We start from the raw sequence: 25,031 nt of genomic DNA on the forward strand, positions 1-25,031 counted from the left end.
CAATGGGTAGCTGTAGCTGAGCAGCCAAGGCTTATCTAGGAGACATGCAAAGCTCATGCAATACCACTGTAGTCACACAGTACTTAAACACGTGAAATAAAATGCTCAGTGTTACAAAAGTAAAGGTACTTTATTTGGTGACAGAAATGCCAAAAATACCTTATAGGCTATACTACCTTAGGAGGTAAGTAATATACACAGTGTATACACTAGAATGCAGAAATAGCTGTAAAATCAGTTAGAAAACAGTGCAAATTGTGAAAATCACAATAGGTAGAAATGGGTCCAGGGGGAAAACAAACCATATAGTAAAATAATGGAATGAGAAAGTCAGTTTCCCACCTAAGCAAGTGTAGTGTGTAGAGGGGCACTGGGAGTGTAAGAAAGCACCAAGTAAGTAATAGAACCCCAGAGCCCAGGAAAGCAGGAGTAAATCACATTAAGTTTCTTTGAAAAATACATGAACACGTGATAGAAGATTATGCAAGAACCAGCAGAGACTACAAGACACCAACAATGGATTCATGAACCTGAAGACCTGTGGAAGAAGGAGACCAAGTCCAAGAAGCACTGAAGAGTCCAGGGAGTACAAGAGCCCCTGCTAACCTGGATGAAGGTGCAAAAGAACCACCGGTGAAGAAGAACAGTCAGTACTGCACCTAATAAGACAGATGCAGGTTGCTGGTTGGTGCAGATGATGTCCCACACCAGATGGATGCTTGCAGCCTGGTTTACATTGGTGGATTCTTCCAACAAGCCTTGGCACACGCAAATCACGTGGTTAGCGGAAAATGGTGCTGCCTGAGACCAGGGGGGACGTGGTGACCTCTACACTGGAGGGGTAGACAGAGGGAACTCTCAGCAACTCAGAGATCCCTCAGAAGACCAGGCTGCGCGCACAAGAGTCCCACAGCATGGAGACAAGGATGGTGCAAATGGAGGCCCATGCAGCACGACACAAAGGGATCCCACGCCACAGGAGAACCACTCAGTAAGCTGAGGCATCACAGGAAGGAGTGCTGGGGGCCTGAGCTGTGCCATGCACAAAGAACTTTGTGGAAGGTCGCACACAAGCTTTGGCAACTGCAAAACACGTGGTGCATGGGGGCACTCTCTTGGGTGGGGATGCAAGCTCTTACCTCCAACAAAGCTGGAAAGCTGGACCTTAGAACAGTCTGAACCACTTCAGTTCACTACCCGTGTTGCTGGATCCATGCACTTTGTCAGGAGAGAGGACTCACGCCACCGGTCATCGCTGCAGAGGGGTGACTGCTGAAGCAGGGCAGTGACTCCTTCACTTCAAGGGAAATTCCTTTGTTCTTCTGGTGCAGGCTGAAAACTGGCTGCCCTCTGAGGATGGCCGGCCAAGAAACAATTGCAGTTGCTAGCAGGAGCTGAAGATGCAATGTTGCAGAAGTCATCCTGGCTTCTTTGTTGCAGTTTGTAGAGTTCCTGAAGGGTCCAGATACAGTTTCATCAGTAGAAGGTTAAGTAAAGGATGAAGAGGATTCCGCTGGAGTGTTGCAATCCTAATCTGAGGTAACACCCAGGAGAGAGACCCTAAATAGCCCTGAAAGGGAGATTGGTCAGCTACCGAGGTAAGCACCTAGTAGGGGAGGGCTCTGACGTCACCTGCTGACACTGGCCACTCAGATGTTCCCAGAGTGCCTCACCACCTTGGAATCTAAGATGGCAAAACCCAGGAACACTCTGGAGGAGCTCTGGGCACCACCCTTGGGGTAGTGATGAACAGGGGAGGGGTCATTCCCCCTTTCTTTGTCCAGTTTCATGCCAGAGCAGGGACCGGGGGTCCCTGAACCAGTGTAGACTAGATTATGCAAGGAGGGAATCATATGTGCCCTTCAAAGCATTTCCAGAGACTCTTGGAGGTTACCCCTCACATGCCTGTAACACCTGTTTCCAAAGAGAAAGGGTGTAACACCCCTTTCCCAAAGGAAATGCTTTGCTCTGCCTTCCTGGGCTTGAGCTGCTCAAGGAACAGGAGGGAAGAATCTGTCTGTGAGGTGGCAGCAGCTGGGGCTGCCTGGAAAACCTCTGAAACCTCAGAGGTTCCTGGTTAGCAGCATCCCAGTGACACAGTCAAACACACTGATAAACAGGTCAACAACAGGGGTAACCATGCTAGAAAGAGGCTATTTTCTCACACTACCTCCAGCAGTTTCCTTGTGGATGCTTGCCTGTGTGGTTCTACCCTATGTTCTGGGGCTTGTGGTCATTTTTGTTGTGATTACCGATCTTAAAGTCTATAACATAGTTATACATGCCAACGCTCACCATTGTATAATCTAATTATAAAAACTGTGTTGACTGAGGCCCTCATTCAGACTGGTGGAATGTCACCTTCGAGCCTCCCATTCAGTGTTATCAACTTCTCTTGTTCAGAAATTCTTACCATACACTTACCTCTCTTGTCCATTCACACCTTGTCAGGGGGTGTTTGCTCTGGCATGGCCTTTGCAAGAGGGGTCTCCCACATTATCCAGGTCCACTTCTGATGACTGGAAGAGGTTAAGGTTAAAATCAACAATAATTATAATGTATTTGAACTTTTAGTTCTTCTAAGTAGTCTGATAACTTTTCATGATGACGTCACTGCTTCTGGAGTTGATGTGGATATTTATGAATAATAGAGGGAACTTCACTTGCTGGAACCAGAAGCAGGACAAGAATCCATGATTTTTGTGGGTCTAGCATTTTTACTTTCATTGAAGACTCTGAAGCAATATATACAGCTAGAACACCCTTGGCCCTTCCGTATTTACTTGTTTTCTGGGTTGACACACTGAATTCTACTAAGCCAATTAGAGAGATACTAGTCAGGGCCCATGTCTCTTGTAGGGCTATTAGGTCAAACTTTTTCCACTATTGCATCAGCTCCACAACCTCTAGCTCTGCTGCGAGTCCTCCTATATTCCATAATTGTAGTTTACCATGCCTGGCCATCATATTTGAGGGGTGTTCCACTGGGCATCAGTCCAAGTGCTGTGACCTTGAAGAGACATATGGAGCTTACTCCAGTTTGCCATATTGTCATTATTATCCAATTTGACAACAGTCCTTTGCACCTCCTCAGCTTGAGCTTTATGATTGATTTGAGCCCGGTGGGAGTTTATGTATCTGTGGTGAAATTACATTGTCCTTTCTTTACACTGGAGTAACTGACTAGTGTTGGATGTGCCAGACAAAAAGGATTATGCAGTGCTGTTCTAGTACGTAGATGTTCAAAGCAACAATTATTGTGATTTAATCCACTTTGACATATGTCCTAAGGATGGTCTTGTGGACAGTTTGAACCTTGGTAGACCGAAACGTTGACCTTATACTCTCCATGACATAATTCTTCACATGAGATGCTGAAGTCCATTAAGAGTTATTTCTGATTGTTTGAAAGACTGTATATATGACTCAAATCTTTTGTGGTCGGAGAGACAGGAGGGTTGGTGCTTTCCTTCTGTCCCTTGAATGTAAAGGGATTGTGGTCTAGAGGGATCACCAGTGCATTTGTATGAAAACTCGAAAAAATCTCTTTGTTGCTTTTCTATATTGATGAATAGATTATTAAGGAATATATAAAAATGCTTCATTTTCCTAGAAACAAATTACTAGCTGTTTGAAGATTTATTCATTTATGGAATTTGATCTATGGTTAATTACAACACTAATATTATTTAATATCGCAGAAATATTTGTATGCACATGATTCCTGCATGAAAATTGTGTGCTTTACAGTTTAGATTACCCAGTCCTGTGCGGAATATTGGGTTACCCTGTTTATCTGTAACAATCCTCAGCTTGATATGCATTAATTTTTTTGTTAGGCTCTGCTGCCCACATGAAGGAGCCCTGCCAACCACATCTCTAATGATTGAGTGGGCCTATCTTTTCTCATTTAGCTGCTCTTTTGACCTCAGCAGTACATTTTGGTATGGTTGTTCCTGGAATAAAGTGACTTTGATGCCCCAGCTTCTCAGCTGCTGTTTGCTCTCTAGGATTCAGTGTTTAATCCTGGTGTATTGAACACTACTTTGTGTCCATGCAGTAGAAGACATTTGATTGAAAAAAGTTCAGAAGAATCATGGCTGGCAGCTTTTTGATCACTCCTAATATAGTTGAGTGATTTGAAATGTCATGGTTCCCTCTCAAAGAGTATCCTGGGGCCCACAGCAGGCTTTGTTTGAGTGTGGTTTGACCTTTGGCACATTTGCAATAGGCTCCTTGTCTGCCTGCATTACAGGTCTGCTGGTACCCTTGTACGTCACTTTCTGGGCAGCATTAGAGACTGACCCTCATCCTAGCTTATCTACTGCCATATAGTCTCTTTTTTGGACCAGGTAGGGTTTAGAGGACCTTAAGATGTAATAAAGGGTGCAAAGTTCAGTCCTGCGTCGTCCTACCAAGTCATGACCTACACATTCTAGAGATATTTCAGTAGCTATAACCTCCATCCCCCTTGAGAGGCTGCTATAGTGAGGTTTTATGGTGAGTGGGCATGAGGTACAGAAAAAGCGTTTACCCCTACGCCCTGTCTCTTGAGCCCCTCCACCTACAGTATGTTGTGCTGCTTCTTCTATCCCTCCAGGGGGGTTGATGTGATCAGGGCCTGCACTCTGGTCTTGCAAGCCTGCCATGATCTTTAATGCGATTATTTCCTGTAGGTTCATCTATTTCTTGAATAGTGTGCCATCGGTTGTATTCTGGTCCTCTCTCTTGCTGATCTGCACAAATGGTTGTGCGGGCAGTACAAGAGAGTTCATAGCTTGGTGTTTGTTTCTGCCTTTTTTCACTCGTTTCCTTTCTCACTTTGATAAACAAGATTTAGCTGCCACCAGATTCCCTACTTTTGCTGCGCACAGATTTAGAACCAGCGCAACCCTGGCATGAGAACTTCCCACTCCCAGTGTCATTCCATCTCTAGTAACCAATTCTGGGCTACCTCCTTCTATCTCTATGGCTTCCATCCCCAACACCTCATGAGCTTGTTCCCAGGGGCATCATCTTATCCTCTTTCTTTGATGAGGTTTTGATTTCTATTAAAATTCCATTCAAAATTGAAGGTTTTTGAACCATTTATCAATGGCCTCTCCACATGCACACATCGTAACATGTGTACTTTTGATGGCCTATACTCACAATACTAGATTGTTAAGCTTCTGTAACTTGTTGTCAATGCCTGAAAATAACACTGCTTGATGGTTGAGCACTTTTACTGTTTCCTGCATTTTATCCAAAATAGTTCCCTCAAGCAGATTCAAGACTGTTATGCCCCCCTTAATTTCACATCACCGAGGCACATTCTACAGTTGATTGCCAATGGGGCTAGGTTGCCCGGGGACTGAGGTTCTATGACAAGGGTTCCTGCTTGAGTGATGTAGGGTCCCCAAGGAATAGTTCTTGTCTTTGGGCTCACTGGTTATCCCTTTGCCACATTGTTTTCTAGTTGGAAAGATCTTATCAGCAGATGAGACTGAGTGATCCTGAATAACCATGTATGCTGGAAATAGTGACAATAGCATGCTGAGGTTCTCAAATGGTATGTCATGCTTTAGGCATTCTAAATGATTTGCGTAATCGTTACTAAGGAAGCCAAGATTAGAGATGGGTTTTAATACTCCCTTCACTGCAGGGCTCAGAGTCTTGTGATCCCATGATATACACTCTCCATTTGCAATGTTGGGATGTGTAACCAATCCCCTCCTCACGGTCACTTTTGTAGGTGACAAAGGGTGCAATCCTACTCCTGGACCAGCTGCTCATGTAGGCAGTTCCTAGAAGGCCTGCATCAACCTCTCCGGAGCAGTAATAATTATATAATTGGCTAGTGGATTGGGGCTTGTAGGGCCTCAAGAAATGACTAAATGGCTGTGTTGATGGGCTGTCTTTAACAGCCTCAGGTTTCGTGTTCTTGCCTATAGCTGTAGCTGCTGATTTTCTTTGTCACCCATCTCCAAACTCTAATTCCAAATCAGGTTTGCTTTCTTTGAATACTTGATGGCATCTTTGATGTGCTTTTCACACTCTTCATATTCTTCCTCAGGGTACCTCTGTCTTGGCTTCCCACTAGATGCAGGAGCTGCACTTTTTTGAGATGGTTCACTGACAGATGGGTAAGGGGAGGTGGCACGTCAAGAGGTCTAGACCCAGCACCTCCTGTCTTTGGTACATACTGTGCCTCATTCTGCCTCCTACCTTCTTGTTTACTTGTCATCTTACTCTAGTGTGTGCCCAAGAACTGGAGGTACCTACTTGGACACTTGGGTACTTTCAATGGTGTCTTGTAGGATCTTCTAGTGGGCTGTCAAAGCACGTCAACAAGGACTAGGAGCAGGGGAGCACACAGCAGAGAGAAGGCCATACCACCGACCTAACCAGGCCACCTCTGCCGGTTTAACTTGAAAAAGTTGACTTTGTCAGTGAGATCTGTTAGAGATAAGGTTTTGAAGCAGGTCTACTGCGGGATTCTACAGGAAAGGGTGAGTGTGAGATGAAGCAGGTTTGATGTTGTTGATCATGTTGCCATTGATGGTGTTTGTATAGTACTTTGCATTTAACTGATGTGATTAGCAGCCTCCATGATGCAGAGACATTTAAGAATCTCAAGGTCACCTTGAGTTCAGGTTTTTTTTTTCATTTTTATTCCTGTATGTAGCTAATTAATTTATTGTCTTTGGAGTACCCAGGTGTTAAACCTGACAGCCTTAGGATGGTCTTCTCCCAAATGTTGCACCTGCTTACCTCCAATTTTTCTGAATTCGTTTTTGTGAGCCTTAGGACCCTGTGCCCTTTACCGCTGCTAACCAGTGCTAAAGTGCTTGTGTTCTCTTCATGAAACCCGGTTTGATTGGTATATGCCTAATTGGCAACTTTAATTTACTTTTAAATTCCTAGTGAAGTGCACTGCATGTGCCCAGGGCCTATACATTAAATGCTGCTGGGGGCTTGCAGCACTGCATGCGCCACCTACATTTAAAAAAATGTCCCAGGCTTGCCAATGCAACCTATATTGTAGTGTTATACTATCATGATGATTTGGCATTTAAAATCTTTTGCCAACACTTAAACTCCCTGTTTTTTCTTCATAAAAACCACCCCTAAGGAAGGCCCTAGGTAGCCCCCAGGACAGGTTGCTATGTAATAAAACACAGAACATATACCTGTAAGTCTTACATGTCCTTGTTGTGAAAAACTTCCAAATTTGTTTTTCACTTCTTCACTACTGTGAGGTCTACCACTCTCATAGGATAACATTGGGGAATCCTTATTACATTGAATGAGCTGTAATTTCCTGAATGGGAAGGCATAGATCTGTCATGTTTAGTGCCTATTGGATTGTAATGCTAAATTATCTTTAATGGTAAAGCTGGATTTATTGTTACAATTTTGAAAATGCTACCTTGAGAAAGTTGTCATTTTCTCACTCTTAGCCCCATGTGCCTGCAGCCTGACTTCAATACATGTCTCGGGTAGGTGACAGCTGGGCTTTGTGTATTCCCTTTAGAAAGCCACACACAAAGGGATCTGACTGATGGGCCATCCACATCCTGATGGTCCATCCTGGGCAGCATGGGAGGGAGGTTCTGGCCATAGTCTCACACCTGAATAGTCTGTGTCCTGTCCCCATACAAAGGACAGCTTAACCCTTGTAGTGAGTCTGGAGCCAGAAAAGGAAGGGATAACCTCTGTGCACTTCAAGGCCCTTCTTTGAAGGCTACACCACTTTAAAAGCACCTCTGGGTATAAGAATTGGATTTCTGATTCGACAAAATCAGTACACAGCTGGAGCTGTGGATGGTCTGCCAGAAAGAAGGATTGCTGTGCTACTGAAGGACAGCCACTCTGCTGGACTGCTGATCTGGAAGAACTGGTTTCTTGCTGTGCTGACTTGCTGCCCTCCTTGACTGGGTGAGGAGGACTGAACCCACATCACTTGAAGCCAACACCGAGAGTGACTCCAAGGGCCAGCTGACTGGTATCCAAGTTTCTGAAGTCTAAGGGATACAAAAGACTTCCACCTCACCTGCTACAGCATCTGGATTTTGCCTTCTGTGAGTTTTACCCTGCCAACTAATGCCAATCCAGTGCTGGACCCAGCAAGATCCACACATCAATGCTTTTGCACCACTCTTGATTGGACATCTCCAACAACACAGACACATCGCCGCTGCTACGCAGATCAAGTGCATCTCATTACTGACAGTGAAACACATCACCTCAATTTATGATGCATCTATGACTTTGCCTGGCTTGGAGACAGTGCATCACTTCCATCCTAAGGATTGACAACATTGCATTACCTCCCCTGTTCCTTGTATCTCCCTCAATGTTGACGTAAACAAGGTACTTTGCAGCTAGCCAAGGCTGGTCCCTGTATCTGCTCCATCGCAGTCGGCCTGAACTTTCAGCTTTGACCCGATCTAGCACAACTAGATAGCTCCAGTAGGTGCTTTATGCTTTTATGCACTACATTTGTGTTTATTCTTTGGGTTATTCCTTAAACAGTTATGAGTCTGGTTCTACTTATTGGATCTTTGTTGTTTGGGTCTTGTTTTGATTACTAAATTAAGCTCTTTTTTTCTAACCAGGTGTGATGTCTTTTTGTGTGGTCTTCTCACCGTGTTACTGTTTGAAGTGTTGCTCAAATACTTTACACATTGCCTCTTAAGATTAATCCGACTGCTCTGTACTGAGATTCTGGTGGTGAGCAAAGGTTAATTTAGGGTGTGTTGTTAACATTCCCTGACTAAGACTGTGGTTCCTGTTTGGACATGGTGCATACCTCTGTCAACCAGAAACTCAATTTCTAAAGTGATGACGGCTTTGGCATGCACATCTGTGTGTGTTAATTGGGGCCTGGATATTCATATATTTTTCAAAGAAAGTATTGAAGTTGCTTAGAAGAGTTTTGTAATCTGAAGTGAAATTAAGAGACAAGTTACATTTCCTATGGAGAGCTCCTTGAAGTGTCTGAAGGTTTGATCTTTTGTGTTGACCTTGGTTTCTGGAAGAATGCTGAGCACGGATATGGGACTGGTAAAGTAGTTGTCTGCGGTACAGTTGTTTTGCATTGTATCGTTGGTGATGTTGAGAAGACAAGGTCAAGTAGTTAGAGTGTTTAGGAGGTTAAATCTATCAAAGAGAGTTGCTAAAAATTACCATTTTCTGCATGGTATTACCCTGGAGCTTTACCTTCGATATCCTATTTTTTGCTGAACCCATTTTGCTGGGATTGCCAGTGGTAATCAGTAAAAGGTGTTCTTTCTTCCAAACATGGTAAAATAGGTATACACCTTGTTGTCACAATTAATTTACTGAAAAGCCCCTAATAAATGGTACTACATGTACCAGGAAATTCAATGCTACAAGTGGGCTGCATCACCCATTGGGCCACCTAAAAAGTAGCACTGAAAATGTGTGCCCCAAGTTTGCCACTGCACCATGTAGTAAAAATTTTTAATAAGGCCTTTCTGGCCTACAAAATGTTACTTTCGCCAGGCCTACACCTTCCTTGTAATACCAATAAGTCACACCTAGTGTAAGCCCTATCAGCTCATAGGGCAACTTGCACTGTATTTAAGAAGCAGGATTTCATGTTTTATAAGCTCTACCTGAAAGAACCATTGGGTTACCCTTTTACATTTGATACGTAGGAACAGCTAGATAGATAAATCTTCCACTCATTTTGATTAAACTTCTCTTTCATGGGAAAGTCACATTTAAATTACTATTTAGAAAATTCTACTTTGTGAAAGTTGGCACATTTTTCTGGCTAAACTAAATGTGCCATTCTACAAGGGTGCAGGGTTGCATGAATTTTAATGGACGTCCTGTGTGATTTGTATTCCTTCCAGAAGGACAGAAAGAGATTTGGGCCCATATTTATACTTTTTGATGCTGAACTGTACTAACGCAGTTCAGCGTCAAAAGTTTTACTTTCGGCTAGTGCCATACCAATACGCCGGGCAGGCGTCATATTTATGGTATGACGCTAGCCGGCAGTGAGGCCCAGCTAGCGTCATAGAAGAGGACGCTAGCTGTGTGGGGGAGGCGTAGGGGGAACAGTGGGTTTAGCATAAGAGGATGACGGTGGTACGGGCCGAGCCAAAAAAATGCCTCTGCCCAGACTAGCGTCATTTTCTGACGTGAGAACCCCATTAACATGACTCTTGTCTCAGTTAAGACAGGAGTCATGCCCCCAGCCCAATGGCCATACCCAGGGGCCCGTGCCATGTAGGGGGGCCCAAGTTAGGCCTCCCTATGGCACTTCATAATAAAATAAAAAATACTTAAAATAATAAAATAAAAAATACTTACCAATAGCTACCTCTACCCACCTGGGATGTGGTCCCCCATCCTTAGGTGTCTTCCTGGTGTGCGGGTGGGTGAGGGTGTCCCTGGGGCCAGGTAAGGGCTCCCGGGGGCTCTTTCCTTGGTCTCTGACCATGGAAAAAAAGCCCACAGTTCCCCTAACGCCTGCCTTGACCCAGGCGTTAAATAATGACGCTAAGCAAGCTTTTTTAGATTTTAGCACGAGGATAAATATGGCGACAAGGCCATATCATCATTTTCTGGACAGGAACACCTACCTTGCATCTCATTGACGCTAGGTAGGTTTTCACGTCCAGAAAATGACGGAAACTCCATAACTTTGGAGCTAGGCGAGTATGGAGTTAGGTTTGTGCTGAATTAGCGTAAAAAAAGAAAAACGGTAATTCGGCGTAAACCGAGTATAAATATGGACCTTAGATGCAAGCAGGGATGTTCCATTCCTGAGGAGGATGACATGGGGCTTGTATGCAGCCCTTTCTAAACTTTAAGGGGTAGCTTGAGGGCTATATCCAGCTTCTCCATGGCTTTGGAAAATAGTTACCCTGTCACTGGCAAATGGACTCCATACCTGGGCCTGTCTGCTTTTTTTTCACTAGCCAGGCTAAAATCAGACCCCAGAGAAAGGGAAGAACTGACCAGAACCAGTTTATGTTTCAACAAAGGGGTGAACTCCACACACAGACTGGCACTAGGCATAAGACTGGCTACCTCAGAACACCTCAACAGAACACTGCTGGACCTGTGAAAGATTCAGGAGAGTGATTGCCCTGCTGTGTGAAGAAAGAAAACATTTACCTGCTTGCCTTGAACCCATGCTCCCCACACATGACTCCAAGGGTCAGTTTACTACCCTCCTGTTTGAGCTACAGGGACAAAATGATCTTCCAGCGGTCTCCCTGCAACCGCCCGGTTGGTCCGCACCAAACTGACACCCTGGACCTTCCTTATCCCTTCTGCTGGCTTTTGCTGGAGATAATCTTGTTCTCCAAAATGTGTCTCCCAGGTTTAACACCCTTGGCTGGCATCAGATTGGACTCCTCCTAGGCACAAGGTGACGATACAGAACTTTGGTCTCCCCTCAACCACAAAGTGAACACTTCGCGGAGAACAACTCCAACCCCCGTTGACTGCCAATGTGAAGCTCCAGTGAAACCTGCACTTCACTCCGACACTGACAGCTCATGTCAACCACCAACATGAAGATCCAATGAAACTTGCACTCTCTGCTGACAGTAACAGTCCAAGACACCACCAACATAAAGTACCAGCGACAGCCAACTCTTCACACCAAAACAATGACTGTCCGAGACTTCCTCATAGTCGCTCCCAATACAAACGGCAGTTCCTTGTGTGGACTGGGGAAGTAGCACTTCAGCAGGATGAGCCTGGTCCCTGAATGATACCCACACTCTATCAGGATCAGCCTGAACTTGTGACTTTACCCCAGTTGAAATCAACCAGAGAATCATGAGTGCCACTTTTTGTTGCTGTTTTCACTGAAAACGTTGAAACTCATTTTTCTGCCATGTACAGTTTCCCTATCAATAATTTCATTGTCATCGAAGATGTAATGAGTGATGTAATATGTTGGGTAATTCACAATGCTCGGCAAGGATGCCAGTTATAGTTACCTTAGGGCACGAATCATAGTTATTTAAGATAGCTATAACTGGTGAATTGTTATGGTTTTTAGAATTTAAAACATTACGTTTTTGTTGAACATTTCACTCACTATAACGTTACTTCAACCTTTGTTTTTATCAGTGGATTTCTAGGTTCTTTTAATGTAAAGTAATAATTTATTACCATACATAAATCCAACCCCCTCACTGCGAACAGCCATGCGCGGCATGATGTTGGATGCAGGGCCTGGTCACGGACCAGCCCACTATGTGCAGCCAGCCCCACACTGTGCAAGGCCTTTGGCCATGCATGGAGGGAAGTTGGCCACAATGCTTGGCCCACAGCCAACTCTCCCGCAGACAGCCAATACCACACCATGCATGGGCTTCAGCCATCTGTAGTGGGGGTTGATGCTTTGCCAGATGGGGTGGAATTGGCCTTTGGGACCTGGGGACCTCATCCCCCACGGCAAAATACAAGTAAGCAAGGTAGGGGGCCATGCATCCCCCTCCACATAAAATTAGGTGGGATCCCTGGGGGATGGGGTACCCTGGGCCAAAAATAGCCGTGGGATGGGGGGCACACCCCACTCCAAATATAAAATGCCTCAGGCCCTGAGGGGATGGGGTCTATGGGACCGATGATGACCTAGGGAGGGACGCCACATGCCCCCCTCCCCAAAATGTACACAAATTGTGTCATCTCCCTGGGCCCTGGCCCTCCTCTGAGAGGTTTAAAAAGAAGTGCAGGAGCCCTCTTTTCTTTTTTCTAAATTTTGCGATGGATTCACAGATTCTCTGTGAATACATGTCAAACTTAAATAAATAAATGTTTTAGGCCTACTCAGGGGCCATCTGGGACCCCACCACCAGGCCTAAGAAGCAATAGTATCCCTTTTTTGTGCTTTTTAGGACTCAGGACTGAGTCCCAAGTGCTAAGATGGCTACCACCACTTCCTTGTTGATGTGGTAGCAGCAAATTGGATCTCAGCAGATTGGGCTGTAGCTGAGCCCAAAGATCCTATGGAAAAATGAATGAGGAAAACACATTCTTGGCCCAAACTTTTTTTCTCAGCCCTTGCTTTATGTAATACTCCAAATATTTCCATGCGCAAACTAGTCAAAAAGTAGCACTTTTTTAAAGTTGTGTGTCGATTCGCAAATGGGGCTAAAACAAAATTGCATTTAGTATGGAAACAGGATCCTAACTATAACTAACCAGTTGCAAACATGGTATCCGCTCTTTAGTTATAGTTCGGGTGACCAGAGATGAGGATTGAAAGCTTTCCACCCATTTGATGAATGAACATGGAAGTTTGGGGACCTGCTGCTCATGTTTCATTCTCATAGTACAGCGTTTGGTCATGAGATAAAAGGAGGGGTCAAAATGTACTTTAAATCCAATGCATTTTTCATAGACTTTTGTATTTTGCATTGCGTGAAATGGGGAGAGAGGTCATCCCTGTCATGTTCCCTGTCCTATGATATAGGATTCAAAGATGCTCCTGCTGGTCCATACTCGGGCTGTAGGTGCTGAATATAATAACTTGGTCCACTGCATAAACCTGTGCCAAGGCCCATCTTGTGCATAATGAAATAAATGCAGTCCAACCTGAGGCTATTGAACTCTTTTTCCACTATGTCAAGGTATATCTGCTTCCAGGATTGCGACAACTCTGCAAAAACTGCTGTACTGCATCCTGGAATAAATCTTGTCTGGTCTGCATGCTTTAGTTTAGGCATCAGGGCAAGATTCATGATGTTAATATATGGCTAAAGATATTTTCTTCAACATGGAAAGAAGACAATGGCCCTCATTACGACCCTGGTGGTCGATGATAAAGTGGCGGTAATACCGCCAACATGTCGCCGGTAATTACTGCCAAATTATGACCGTGGCGGAAAGATCTCCGAAAGACAGAGAAAGTACCACGCCGACCGCCAGGGCGGAAACAACAGGCACCACTGCGGTAGCCGCCTACAGCCAGGCAAAAGTCAAAGTTCCGCCCACCATATTAAGACCAGACAATCCGCCACCTTTTCCGGGGAGGTACCAACGACATCAAAAGCCTGGCAGAAACAGAACTCAGAAGTGAAAGGTCTCACCATTGGAGACACAGGGAAGAACCATGCCGCAATGGAACCTGAACTGCATGCATTTCCTATGATATTATACATTCTGCTCCACCACAAACACCAACGCCGGCGAAGACGACAACAGTGAGTGCAGCCCCCTAGCACACAAGAGAGGGGGGAAGAAAAAGAGAGTGACACACACATGCACAGCACACACCCCATACACACACCCCATACACACAACCAGATGCATAAGAAAACAAGTCAATTCCCCTAAATTGGCTGAATAATGCAAGGACAAAACAAATTTACTAAAGTGAGTGTAATAATATCAACACAGTATAAATAATAATTTAGCCAATGTTACAGATATCTACAAATGTACAGAAAAAGGGACACTGCCCAGTCCTCAGTTCGCGTGGGCCACATGGCCACAGTCCAAAGTCCAAGGCCCCACTTGTCACCTGCATCAACACAGAGAGAGCACTGCAGGGGCATCAGTTGGCAAATAGGTAGGCACCTCAGGGGGAGGGGAGGGCACCTCAGTCGGGAGCAGAAACAAGACCACTGGTTATGGAGGGGGCAACATGCCCTGTGCTTGGTCCTTGGGAGTGATAGGCCACAGTTTTTCTAGTGGGTGATTTGCCCACTGGTTCTGGAGTGGACAATCTGCATAGCAGCCCATGGAGGCAGGATTACATTGCATACGCCAACGGTGACGCCTGCACTGTGTCGGTGGTGGTGGGAGGCTCCTGCACATCCCCTGCACCCTCGGATGGATGCACTGTGGTGGTGCCGGTGGTGGTGGTAGGAGGCTCCTGCACTTCCCCTGCACCCTTGGATGGATGCACTGTGGTGGTACTGGTGGTGGTGGCAGCCTCCTGCACATCCCCTGCACTATCAGATGGATGCACTGTAGTGGTGCCAGTGGTGGTGGTGGTAGGAGGCCCCTGCACATCCCCTGCACCCTCAGATGGATGCACTTTGGTGGTGCTGGTGGTGGTGGGAGGCTCCTGCACATTCACTGTACCCTCGGATGGCTGCACTGTGGTGGTGCTGGTGGTGCTGCTGATACAGGCTCCTGGCCCTTTTTGCCTGCTAGTGCAGGCCCTTGCCCTTTCGGGTGGCAAGTGCAGGCTCCTTGACCTTCTTGCATGCTGGTGCAGGCTCCTTTACCTTCTTACCTGCTGGTGCAGGCACCTGGCCTCTCTTGCCTGCTAGTGCAGGCTCCTTGCCCTTTTGGATGGCAAGTGGAGGCTCCTTGACCTTCTTGCATGCTGGTGCAGGTTCCTTGCCCTTCTTACCTGCTGGTGCAGGCTCCTGGCCTTGCTTGCCTGCTGGTGCAGGTTCCTTGCCCTTCTTGCCTGCTGGTGAAGGCTCCTTCCCCTTTCAGCTGGCTGGTGCATGCTTCTTCCCTTTCAGTATATGTGGCCTGGATTCCTTTCCACCATGAGTAGGTGCGGATAGAACTGGGCCCGTGGACTGTATGGCTGAGGCGCTTGGCTGGGTTTGTGATACCCTGGCCATATGTGCAGTATGGGGGGGAGGAGTACAGAAGAGGTCAATGGTGGATAGGAAAACCTTCTTAGGGATATTGGGGCAGGGAGAGGGAACGGGAATGGGAGTGGAGGATGAGGGAGTGGTTGTTGGAGGTGTCTGTCTGCTGGATTTGGGTGCAGGTGCATGGGCTGTATGCTGTTGGGAGGTGGATGGCTGTTGGGTGTCTGAGTGCTTGCATTTGTGTACTTTAGGAGGGGGACAGGCACAGTGGGAGAGGACACAGGGGAAGCGTGCATGGCTGTTGTGGAGGTGTCTGCCTGTGAGGTGTTTGTTCTACTTGGAGTTGTGATGATGCTGGTAGTGGATGATAATGTAGTGTATGCAGGTGTGAGTGTGGACGTGACTAGGAGGGAGGTGGTGGGGGGGAGTAGGGGGAGACAGTGGAGGCAATGGATGTTGTAGTGTCTGCAAGTACATGGTGTTTTTGTGAGTGCTTGTTGGATGAAGTGTGGTGCTTGTGTTTGCCTGTGACACTCTTGGGTGTTGTCCTGTGTGCATGCTTGTCTGGCTGTGTGCTTGGGATGGGTTGGGGTAGAGGAAAATGGGACTGGGAAGTGGCAGTTGGAGGGGGGATGGTTGAAACAGGGACAATGGCTGCCATCAGAGAGGAGGTCAGAGCCTGGATCGATGTCTGTTGGGCCGCCAATCCAGTGTGAATGCCCTCCAGGAATACATTAGATTGTTGCATCTGGGCTGCCAGCCCCTGGATGGCATTCACAAGGGCTGACTGCCCTACGGAGATGGATCTTAGGAGGCCAATAGCCTCCTCACTCAGTGCAGCAGGGCTAACAGGGGCATGGCCTGAGGTGCCTGGGATGAAGGGGATGCCCACCCTCCTGGGTGAGTGAGCACAGGCAACTCGATGAGGGGCTGCTGGGAGGGCGGTGCTGGTACGGGGAGTGGTGGCAGGGAGCTTCCATCCGAGGAGGTATCTGTGTCTGAATTGTCCCCTCCAGTCTCTGCCGTGGTGCTCCCTTCGACCTCTGTCCTACTGGTGCCCTCAGCGTCGGTGGACTCTGCCTCCTGGGTCCTGTGGGATGCAGATCCCTCCATCGTTGGTGCCTCTGCTCCTCCGCCAGATGATGCTAATGCACATAAGGACAGGATGACAAAACAAGAAAGGGGGTGAGAGAGACAAAGGATACACTGGGTCAGTGGCTGCAACAACACCACTGTTGGAGTACACAGCACCCTCACACACAGGGAACAGGCCTATGCACTATGCATTACAACACCACTGATCTCGCTAGCCACCAAGGCATGAGGAGGGGCACACACCGCCAACTGCAGTACACCTGGGACCCACGCTGCTCTGACCAGTAGTGGGTGCTTACACGCTAGGTAGGCCCTAGCCACCAGAGGACCCACACTGCTATGTCAGGCCTGGCCTACAGGCACCCACTAACACACATCCACCACCCGAATACCACCCACCAGGCATAAGTTGTAATGAAAGCCACTGCCTCACCCCTTGTGGCTGCAGTGATGCCCTCAAGCACCCATCCAGCTCTGGATAGGCCACTGCCAGTATGCGGACCATCAGGGGGGTCAGGGTTTGACGGTCACCCCTTCCTCAGTGAGAGGCCATCCCCAGCTGGGCCTCCACCGTTTTCTGTGCCCAGCGTCTCATTTCCTCCCACTGTTTCTGACTGTGGGTGCTCTGCCTGCCATAGACCCCCAGGGTCCGCACTTCCTTGGCGATGGCACACCATATACCCTTCTTTTGATGGACGCTGACCTGCAGAGTCAATGCACACAGGAAAATACCATTAAATAAACAGTTCAGCCCGTTACACATATGGCCCACCATACCTGTTTCCATCACCATTGGCATACACACACAAGCTGTACACCTCAAAGAGGACATCCACCCATCCCCCTTACATGAGGCCTTCACACACACAACTCCATGCATTCATGCCACATGCATCGTACCCACAGTGTACTCACCTGTTGATCTGGAGGCCCATCCACCATTCCCTACTGGGGTAGGACCCCATCCACCAGTCTCTCCAACTCCTCCGAAGTGAAGTCTGGGCCCCTCTCCCCGTCACACGAGCCATGGTAAGTTCCAGACACAGGTCACAGCAGCACATGCAGTGTAGGTCCTCTCCGTTGGAAGGTCAGGTAGCAAGTGAGGAATATAGATAGAAAATGGCACTCACATCCGCGGCGGTGAATACTGTCACCGCCAACGTAGATCACCATTGGCCACTGTGACCCATAGAGCCCAATATTAACCAATGAGGAGTTGCACGTCGGTTCCCGACCGCCTCCCGCCACAGTTCACACCGTCAGCAGAATTACCTCACTTCCACTTGTCCCTCCACACCATTTTGGGGAGGGGGCAGCCCTATGGATTCATGCTGCGTCACAGGAGAAATAGGCACATACTGGACAAATCACACTGACCTATTTCAAGTTTACAGATTGCTAACTCATGTTGTGGCTCCAATGTTAAGTTTGTGACAGCCTCCTCATTCTTGTGTCCCTTAGATACCTACCGCTGCGGATGACTAGGAGATGAAGACATACCCCGTGTACAGACCCCTGGTGAACTTGGCAACACTGGAGGACAGGCACATTAACCTCACCTATAGACTTGACAGGGCATGATCACAGTGCTGTGTGCCCAATTGGAGCCTGACCTGATATCTGCTATCCGTCAGACCACTGTGCAAGTGCTATCTGTACTCCTTTTCCTGGCAACTGGTTCTTTCCCGGTGACAGTGGGCTTGGCAGCAGGAATGTCACAGCTAATGTTCTCAATAGTGCTGACAAGAGTGTTGTTTGCCCTGATAAAACACATGTGCAGCTACATTGTTTTCCCCCAGGTTGAGGATTTGGCCACTGTGAAGGCTGAGTTTTATGCTATGAGACATATCCCCAACATAATTGGGGCGATTGATGGTACACATATTGCATTTGTCCCCCCCCCCGGCAGAATGAACAGGTGTTCAGGAATCGTATGAGTTTCCACTCCATGAATGTTGAGATGGTGTGCTTGGCAGACTAGTACATCTCCCACGTCAATGCTAAGTATCCTGGGTCGGTGCATGATGCCTTTATCCTGAGGAATAACAGCATCTCAAATGTGATGGCCCAACTACAGAGGCACAGGGTGTGGCTAATAGGTGAGCCTGGGTTCCCACCCAGTGTATGTTGGTGTATGGGTATGGTGTGGCCCATATAGGATAGTGTGTGGCTAAATGTTGTCCCTCAATATTTGCAGGTGACACTGGTTACCCAAACCTATCACGGCTGCTGACCCCTGTGAGGAATGCCAGGACAAGGGCAGAAGAACTTTATAATGAGGCACATGGGCGAACTAGAAGGATAATTGAAAGGACCTTTGGCCTCCAGAAAGCCAGGCTCCGGTGCCTCCATCTAACAGGTGGATCACTGTGCTACTCACCCAAGAAGGTCTACCGGATAGGGGTGGCATGCTGCATGTTGCACAACCTGGACCTCAAACGCCATGTCCCTTTTCTGCAGGAGGAGGAAACTGGAGATGCCTGTGTGGCAGCAGTAGACCCTGTGGACAGTGAGGGTGAGGAGGCAGAGGATGAGGACAACAGAACATCAGTTATACAACAATACGTCCAATGACACACAGGTAGGACAGTATAACTTTACATTTCAATGACTTTGGTTGTAATCTGTGCGGCAATGGCATGCTGATATTTCCCACTTCTATGCCCACTTACTGTTCCATCTGGCAATTCATTTTGCAGATGTTGGTGACTTGACATATACTCCTGGTGTGATCACTACAGCCAGCTACAGGTCAATAATCTATGCTCATTCTATGTACAGTTAATTTGCAATGTTTGTACCTGTTTCAAAGAATACATATTTGATATACCCCAAATGGATTTTTGTCAACGTTTGTTTATTGAAGTGCTAACATATAGGGGGTAAGTGCAATGGGATGGGGTGATGATGGAGGAAAGTCCAGGGTATTGTTCCTGTCTGTTTGTAGCACAGGTGCAGTATTCAAGGGGACATAGGAAGGGGAGCAATGGCAGTTCAAGGTGGACAGGGTGACTGAGTGGGACACAAGGGTGACATTCAGGAGAGTCTCATTTTCTGGTGGTGGTCTTGGCAAGTGTCTCTGGCTTCTGTCTGGATCGCAGGGAACATTTGCGGGGTGGTTTACCTTCTGCAGGAGGAGGGGTACTGGTGGCCTGTGAGTCCTATAGCGGGGCCTCGTGGCCACTGGCGGAAGCGGAAGTGGAAGGCTTTTTATATGTCTGGCTAGTGGCAGGGGCCCTCTGGTGTTAGACAGCTTCCCTCATAATGTTGGCCATGTCTGCCAGCACCCCTGCTATGGAGATCAGGGTGTTGTTGATGGCCTGCAAGTCCTCCCTGATCCCCTGGTACTGTCCCTCCTGCAGCCGCCTGTTCTCCTGCACATTGTCCAGGATCTGACCCATTGTGTCCTGGGAATGTTGGTAGGCTCCCAGGATCTCTGCGAGTGGCTCCTGGAGAGTTGGTATCCTGGGCCTGTCCTCCCCCTGGTGCACAGCAGTCCTCCCAGTTTCCCTGTTGGCCTGTGCCTCTGTCCTCTGAACCGTATGCCCACTGCCACTGACCCCAGGTCCCTGATTGTCTTGTGTGCGAGGTGTGGTCTGGGGTCACTGTAGAGGTGGACACACTGCTGATTGACGTGTCCTGGGGATAGAGGTGTGGGTACGCTGGGTGGGTGTTGTAGTGGTGTTTCCAGATGGGGGAGGCTCTGTGGTGGTGTGTGACTGGGCTTGGGTAACCTGGCTCATCAGTAGTCTCTGATGGGCCAGGTAGGTCATCAAGATCCTGAAGACTAGAGTTACTGTCATCACTGTGGGCCTCTTTAGTTGAGGGACTGGATAGTGCTGGCACCTCCTCTCCGCTGGCATTGGCTGTGGTACCTGTGGGGATGTAAATGATGTGTTATGGTTTATGTGTCTGACATATTGTACATCCGTGGTTTCCCCTCTATGGTTGTTTTTTTTGCCCTGCCAGCTTACACTTCTGTATGTTAGTGTATGGTGGCATTGCTAGTTCTCTATCCTGTGCTTACTTTAATCATGAGTGTCCATGCAGGGCTGTGAGGGGTGTCCATGCATTGGTACAGCAAGCAGGGCTTGGCATTGGGAGGAGTGAGGTGTGATGGTGGAGTGTGTGGGATGTAGTGGAGTGATGGGAGTGAGGGTGAGGGTAAGTGATGGCATGCAGTTAGGGGGGTGATAGTAGTAGAGAGTTGACTTTCCAGAGTCCAGTCCTCCTCCGACTCCGGCCAGGCCCTCAGGATGCAGTATTGCCAAGACTTGCTCCTCCCATGCTGTGAGTTGTGGGGGTGTACGTGGGGGGTCCCCCGCCACTTCTCTGGATAGCGAACTGGTGTCTTGCTGCTATGGAACGTACATTCCCCGTAGGTCGATCCACCTCTTCCTAATGTCATCCCTGGTTCTGGGGTGCTGTCCCACGGCGTTGACCCTGTCCACGATTCTCCGCCATAACTCCATCTTCCTGGCTAGTGATATCTGCTGCACCTGTGCTCCAAATTGCTGTGGCTCTATCCTGACCACTCCCTCCACCATGACCCCTAGCTCCTCTTTAGTGGTGCCATGGATATTATGGGGGTCATTCTTACTTTGGCGGGCGGCGGAGGCCGCCCGCCAAAGTAACCCCGTCAGAACACCGCACCGCGGTCGAAAGACCGCTGCGGTGATTCTGAGATTTGCCCTGGGCTGGCGGGCGGCCGCCAAAAGGCCGCCCGCCAGCCCAGGGCAAATCAACCTTCCCACGAGGACGCCGGCTCAGAATTGAGCCGGCGTAGTGGGAAGGTGCGACGGGTGCAGTGGCACCCGTCGCGTATTTCAGTGTCTGCATAGCAGACACTGAAATACTTTGCGGGGCCCTCTTACGGGGGCCACTGCAGTGCCCATGCCATTGGCATGGGCACTGCAGGGGCCCCCAGGGGCCCCGCGGCACCCCCTACCACCATCCTGTTCATGGCGGGTTTCCCGCCATGAACAGGATGGCGGTAGGGGGTGTCTGAATCCCCATGGCGAGGATTCAGAAGGGCAGCGGTAAACCGGCGGGTGACCGCCGGTTTACCCTTTCTGACCGCGGCTGAACCGCCGCGGTCAGAATGCCCTTCGGAGCACCGCCAGCCTGTCGGCGGTGCTTCCGTGGCCGGTGACCCTGGCGGTCACCGGCCGCCAGGGTCAGAATCAGGCCCTATGTGATGTGTGTTGGTGAAGGTGTGTAGGGTAATGTGTTGGGGTGTATGATCTGGAGTGCATGAGTGGTGTATAGGTGTGAATAGTATGTGGCCCTCGTTGTGTCAGTGGTCTTGGTGTCTCTCTGGTCGCAATACTTTGTAGTCTTAAAGGGTTGTGGGCAATGTGTGTGTGTGTGTTTAATAGTGGTGTAGTTGTAGTGTGTGTATGGGTGTGAGGTGTGTGTTGTTTGAATTGTCCAATGTGGGGTTGTTTTGTCTGCGGGTGTCCATTGTGAGCGCGGCGGTATGTACCGCCAATGGTTTACCGCCGTTGAATGTCTGCCGTGGTGATTCGTGGGTCATAATGAGGTGGGCGTTGTTCTGTTGGCGTAAAGGTGTGGGTTTTGATACCACCACTTTATCACTGACCTTTGGGCCGGCGGATTTGTGTATGTGGCTGTATTCTGTCTGATTGGTGTGTGTTGTCATAATATTATGAACGGATATCTGCCGCCCCTGGGGTAAGTTGGTGGCCCTCAGCGTGGCAGTAAGTGGGATGTGCCGCCAATGTCATAATGAGGGCCAATATGACTTAACGTTGTGAGAGGGCTTATCTGGTTTCAGAAGTAGTATAACTACTGGTTCCCTAGTAGATATAGGGAAGTGTCATGCCTTACGGGCTGCTAGATAAAGGGTGACCAGCTGTGGTGCTAGGTCGTCAGTGAAAGTGGCATAGAATTCCACCAGAAGGCCGTCCATTCCAGGGATTTTCCCTGGGCCATGGCTTTGATGGCCCCACATATGTTTTGGGTGGGTATGTCTTCCCCCAGGGGTTCAGTTTCTGTCCATGCCAGTGGTGACTGTGCCTGTGAGTGCCCTCGTATTTTGGGGGACAGTATCAGTGGGGTAATATCTCATTAATCTCCTATTTATGTCTTCTTGTGTGTAGAGGCATTCACCAATTCTGATTCTATGTCGAGGATTAATGCGCCCCTAACCCTTGGGTTTGCTAACCAGGCTAGTTGTATTCCGCTTTGTCTTATTCTGCTTGGACCCGCACCATATAAGCTTGGTAGTCAAATGAGCAAAGCTTTTCTGTGTATACAGCTAGTTGCTCTTTTGGATCTAGTAGCTGTTGTTTAATATCTGTGTTCTCTTCAGGTGAGGACATTAGTAGAAACCTCAGTGTCCATAGATTTCGGCCCTTATCTCAAGGTCCCTCGGGTAGTGCAGGGTATTTTAGAGGTAAACCTCTTTGCTCTGGTAGGAGTGGCCAGGTTTGGTTTAGTTTCTTGATAGAACACCGCCTGAGAGAACTCACTTCACCCCTCACAACCGAGTGGGGTGCCCACTCATTTTTAGCCCCCCTGTCCAGCAAGGAGATGTGTTTCCCAGCGTTTCAAACTTCTCTGCCCTCAAAACACAACATTTTGGCATGGGTCTTCCATTTGCTCGGGCCCCATCATATATAGTTTATCATTCAGGTGGGCTTACTGCGTTCTCCCCTGGAAGGTGGTTCTTTCTGTTCTTTTGAGTATATCCAGTAAAGTTCCTTTTGTGCTCCCAATTAGTTCTGTGAGTATATTTCATCATGTGCTTGTGTTATGGGGCTTGATTGGAGCTATTAGATATTTCCCCACTACTCATATTCTAATTTGGATCAGGGGCTGTGTGGAAGAGTCACCAGTCCCTTTCCAGCTATGCTAGTTTTTTTGCCAAGTGGTTCTGAGCTACTGGGGTCCTGTGAGCACTCCCCCCCTCAGCGCCAGCAGTGTCAGGCAGAAACAGGAGTATGTCAGACCCTGCCCATTGGCTCACCTGATTGTAGGGTCTGATCAGATGTTGTCCAGCCCATCCTGGTGGGCCGCCCGCAGTAGATGCATGCTGCAGCCTCACTGTGCTTTGCTGCTGACAGTCAAACCTCTTCCAAAGGCAGAGGTATGTGCGCTTCTCTTTCTCTCCTCTTTGTTACTTTCAGGGCGGTTTGCACTCTCAGCCTCTGCCACGTAGGCCTCTGGGCCACGGCTCTACCTCGCAGTCTATTGGGTCCACCTCATTGTCTCTCCATTCCCTGTTCTGATTCACACCATCAGGGCTGCTCACCGCTAGGATCCTCTCATCAGGCTCAGCTGTTGCTCAGTCCGTCTTCCTCTCAGCAACACAAGTTCCTTCAGGTCAAACCAGTCAAGCAACTGATCCTTTGTGTTCCCTATCACAAAGCTTCCCACTCCCCCATCTTGTGTTGCGATCATGCAGGTGAGCTCCTCGCCATAGGCTACAAGCTTGCAGTTGATCACTCTAGGAGCCCGACAACTGGTCAGTTTGTAGTCGCTGGACCCATTAGTAACTGCCTTAGTGTCAATTTGGGCAGTTTAGGCTATTGATGGCCCTGGATGATGGAGTTTGGCCAGGAGCACGACAAGTCTGACCCTATTCGATTTGCACTTAGCCATGCCTCCTCAAGCATTTTTTAAGTTCTAAAGTTTTTGAACTTAGTTATAACTTGTAGCACAAAGCTACTAAAAGTAGCAAGGAAGCCCAACAATGAACTGGACTTCATATGTTAAGTTTCAGAATTACTACATGAACAACTGAAGGACCCATGTATGGTCACATTCTAATGGAAACCTATTAACAAATTGACTACAGCTTAATCAACATTTTCTTTGCTTGGTCTCTGGCTCACAAAGTAAGACTGGCCCAAAAAGCAAAACAAAAAACATTTTTCTTATGCGCCTCTGTGCAACAAAATGGAAAATTGCCCTAGAGGTGAGCCACACAAACTAATATTTGGAGGACATGAGAATTAGTCAGTAAGAATAACAAATAAAATGGAAATTTATATAACGACAATGATTGACTTTGATTCACTTTGGGCTTCATTTGCAGCACAGTCCTATTAAAAGTATCAAGGAATCCTAAAACATAAACTAGACTGCATATGTAATGTTTCAGAATTGCTACATGAACAACTAAAAGACACATCTATGGTTGCATTATTACATACACCAATAAGAAAATACATAACAAGTACAATGGAAACAAAGAAAGAAATCTGATTTCCACTCTGTAGTTATAGTTATTATTCCCAAACATATGAATTTCATGGATATTAACTCCCTAATTGTGTTGCACCCATTTGATGAATCACCACAAATCTTTCCAGACCTATAGCATTTCCTACATTTTGAGATAATCTAAATGTTTGAGGTGAATCTTTA

The sequence above is a fragment of the Pleurodeles waltl genome, chromosome 4_1 (assembly GCF_031143425.1).
Source record: "Pleurodeles waltl isolate 20211129_DDA chromosome 4_1, aPleWal1.hap1.20221129, whole genome shotgun sequence".
Classification (NCBI taxonomy): domain Eukaryota; kingdom Metazoa; phylum Chordata; class Amphibia; order Caudata; family Salamandridae; genus Pleurodeles; species Pleurodeles waltl.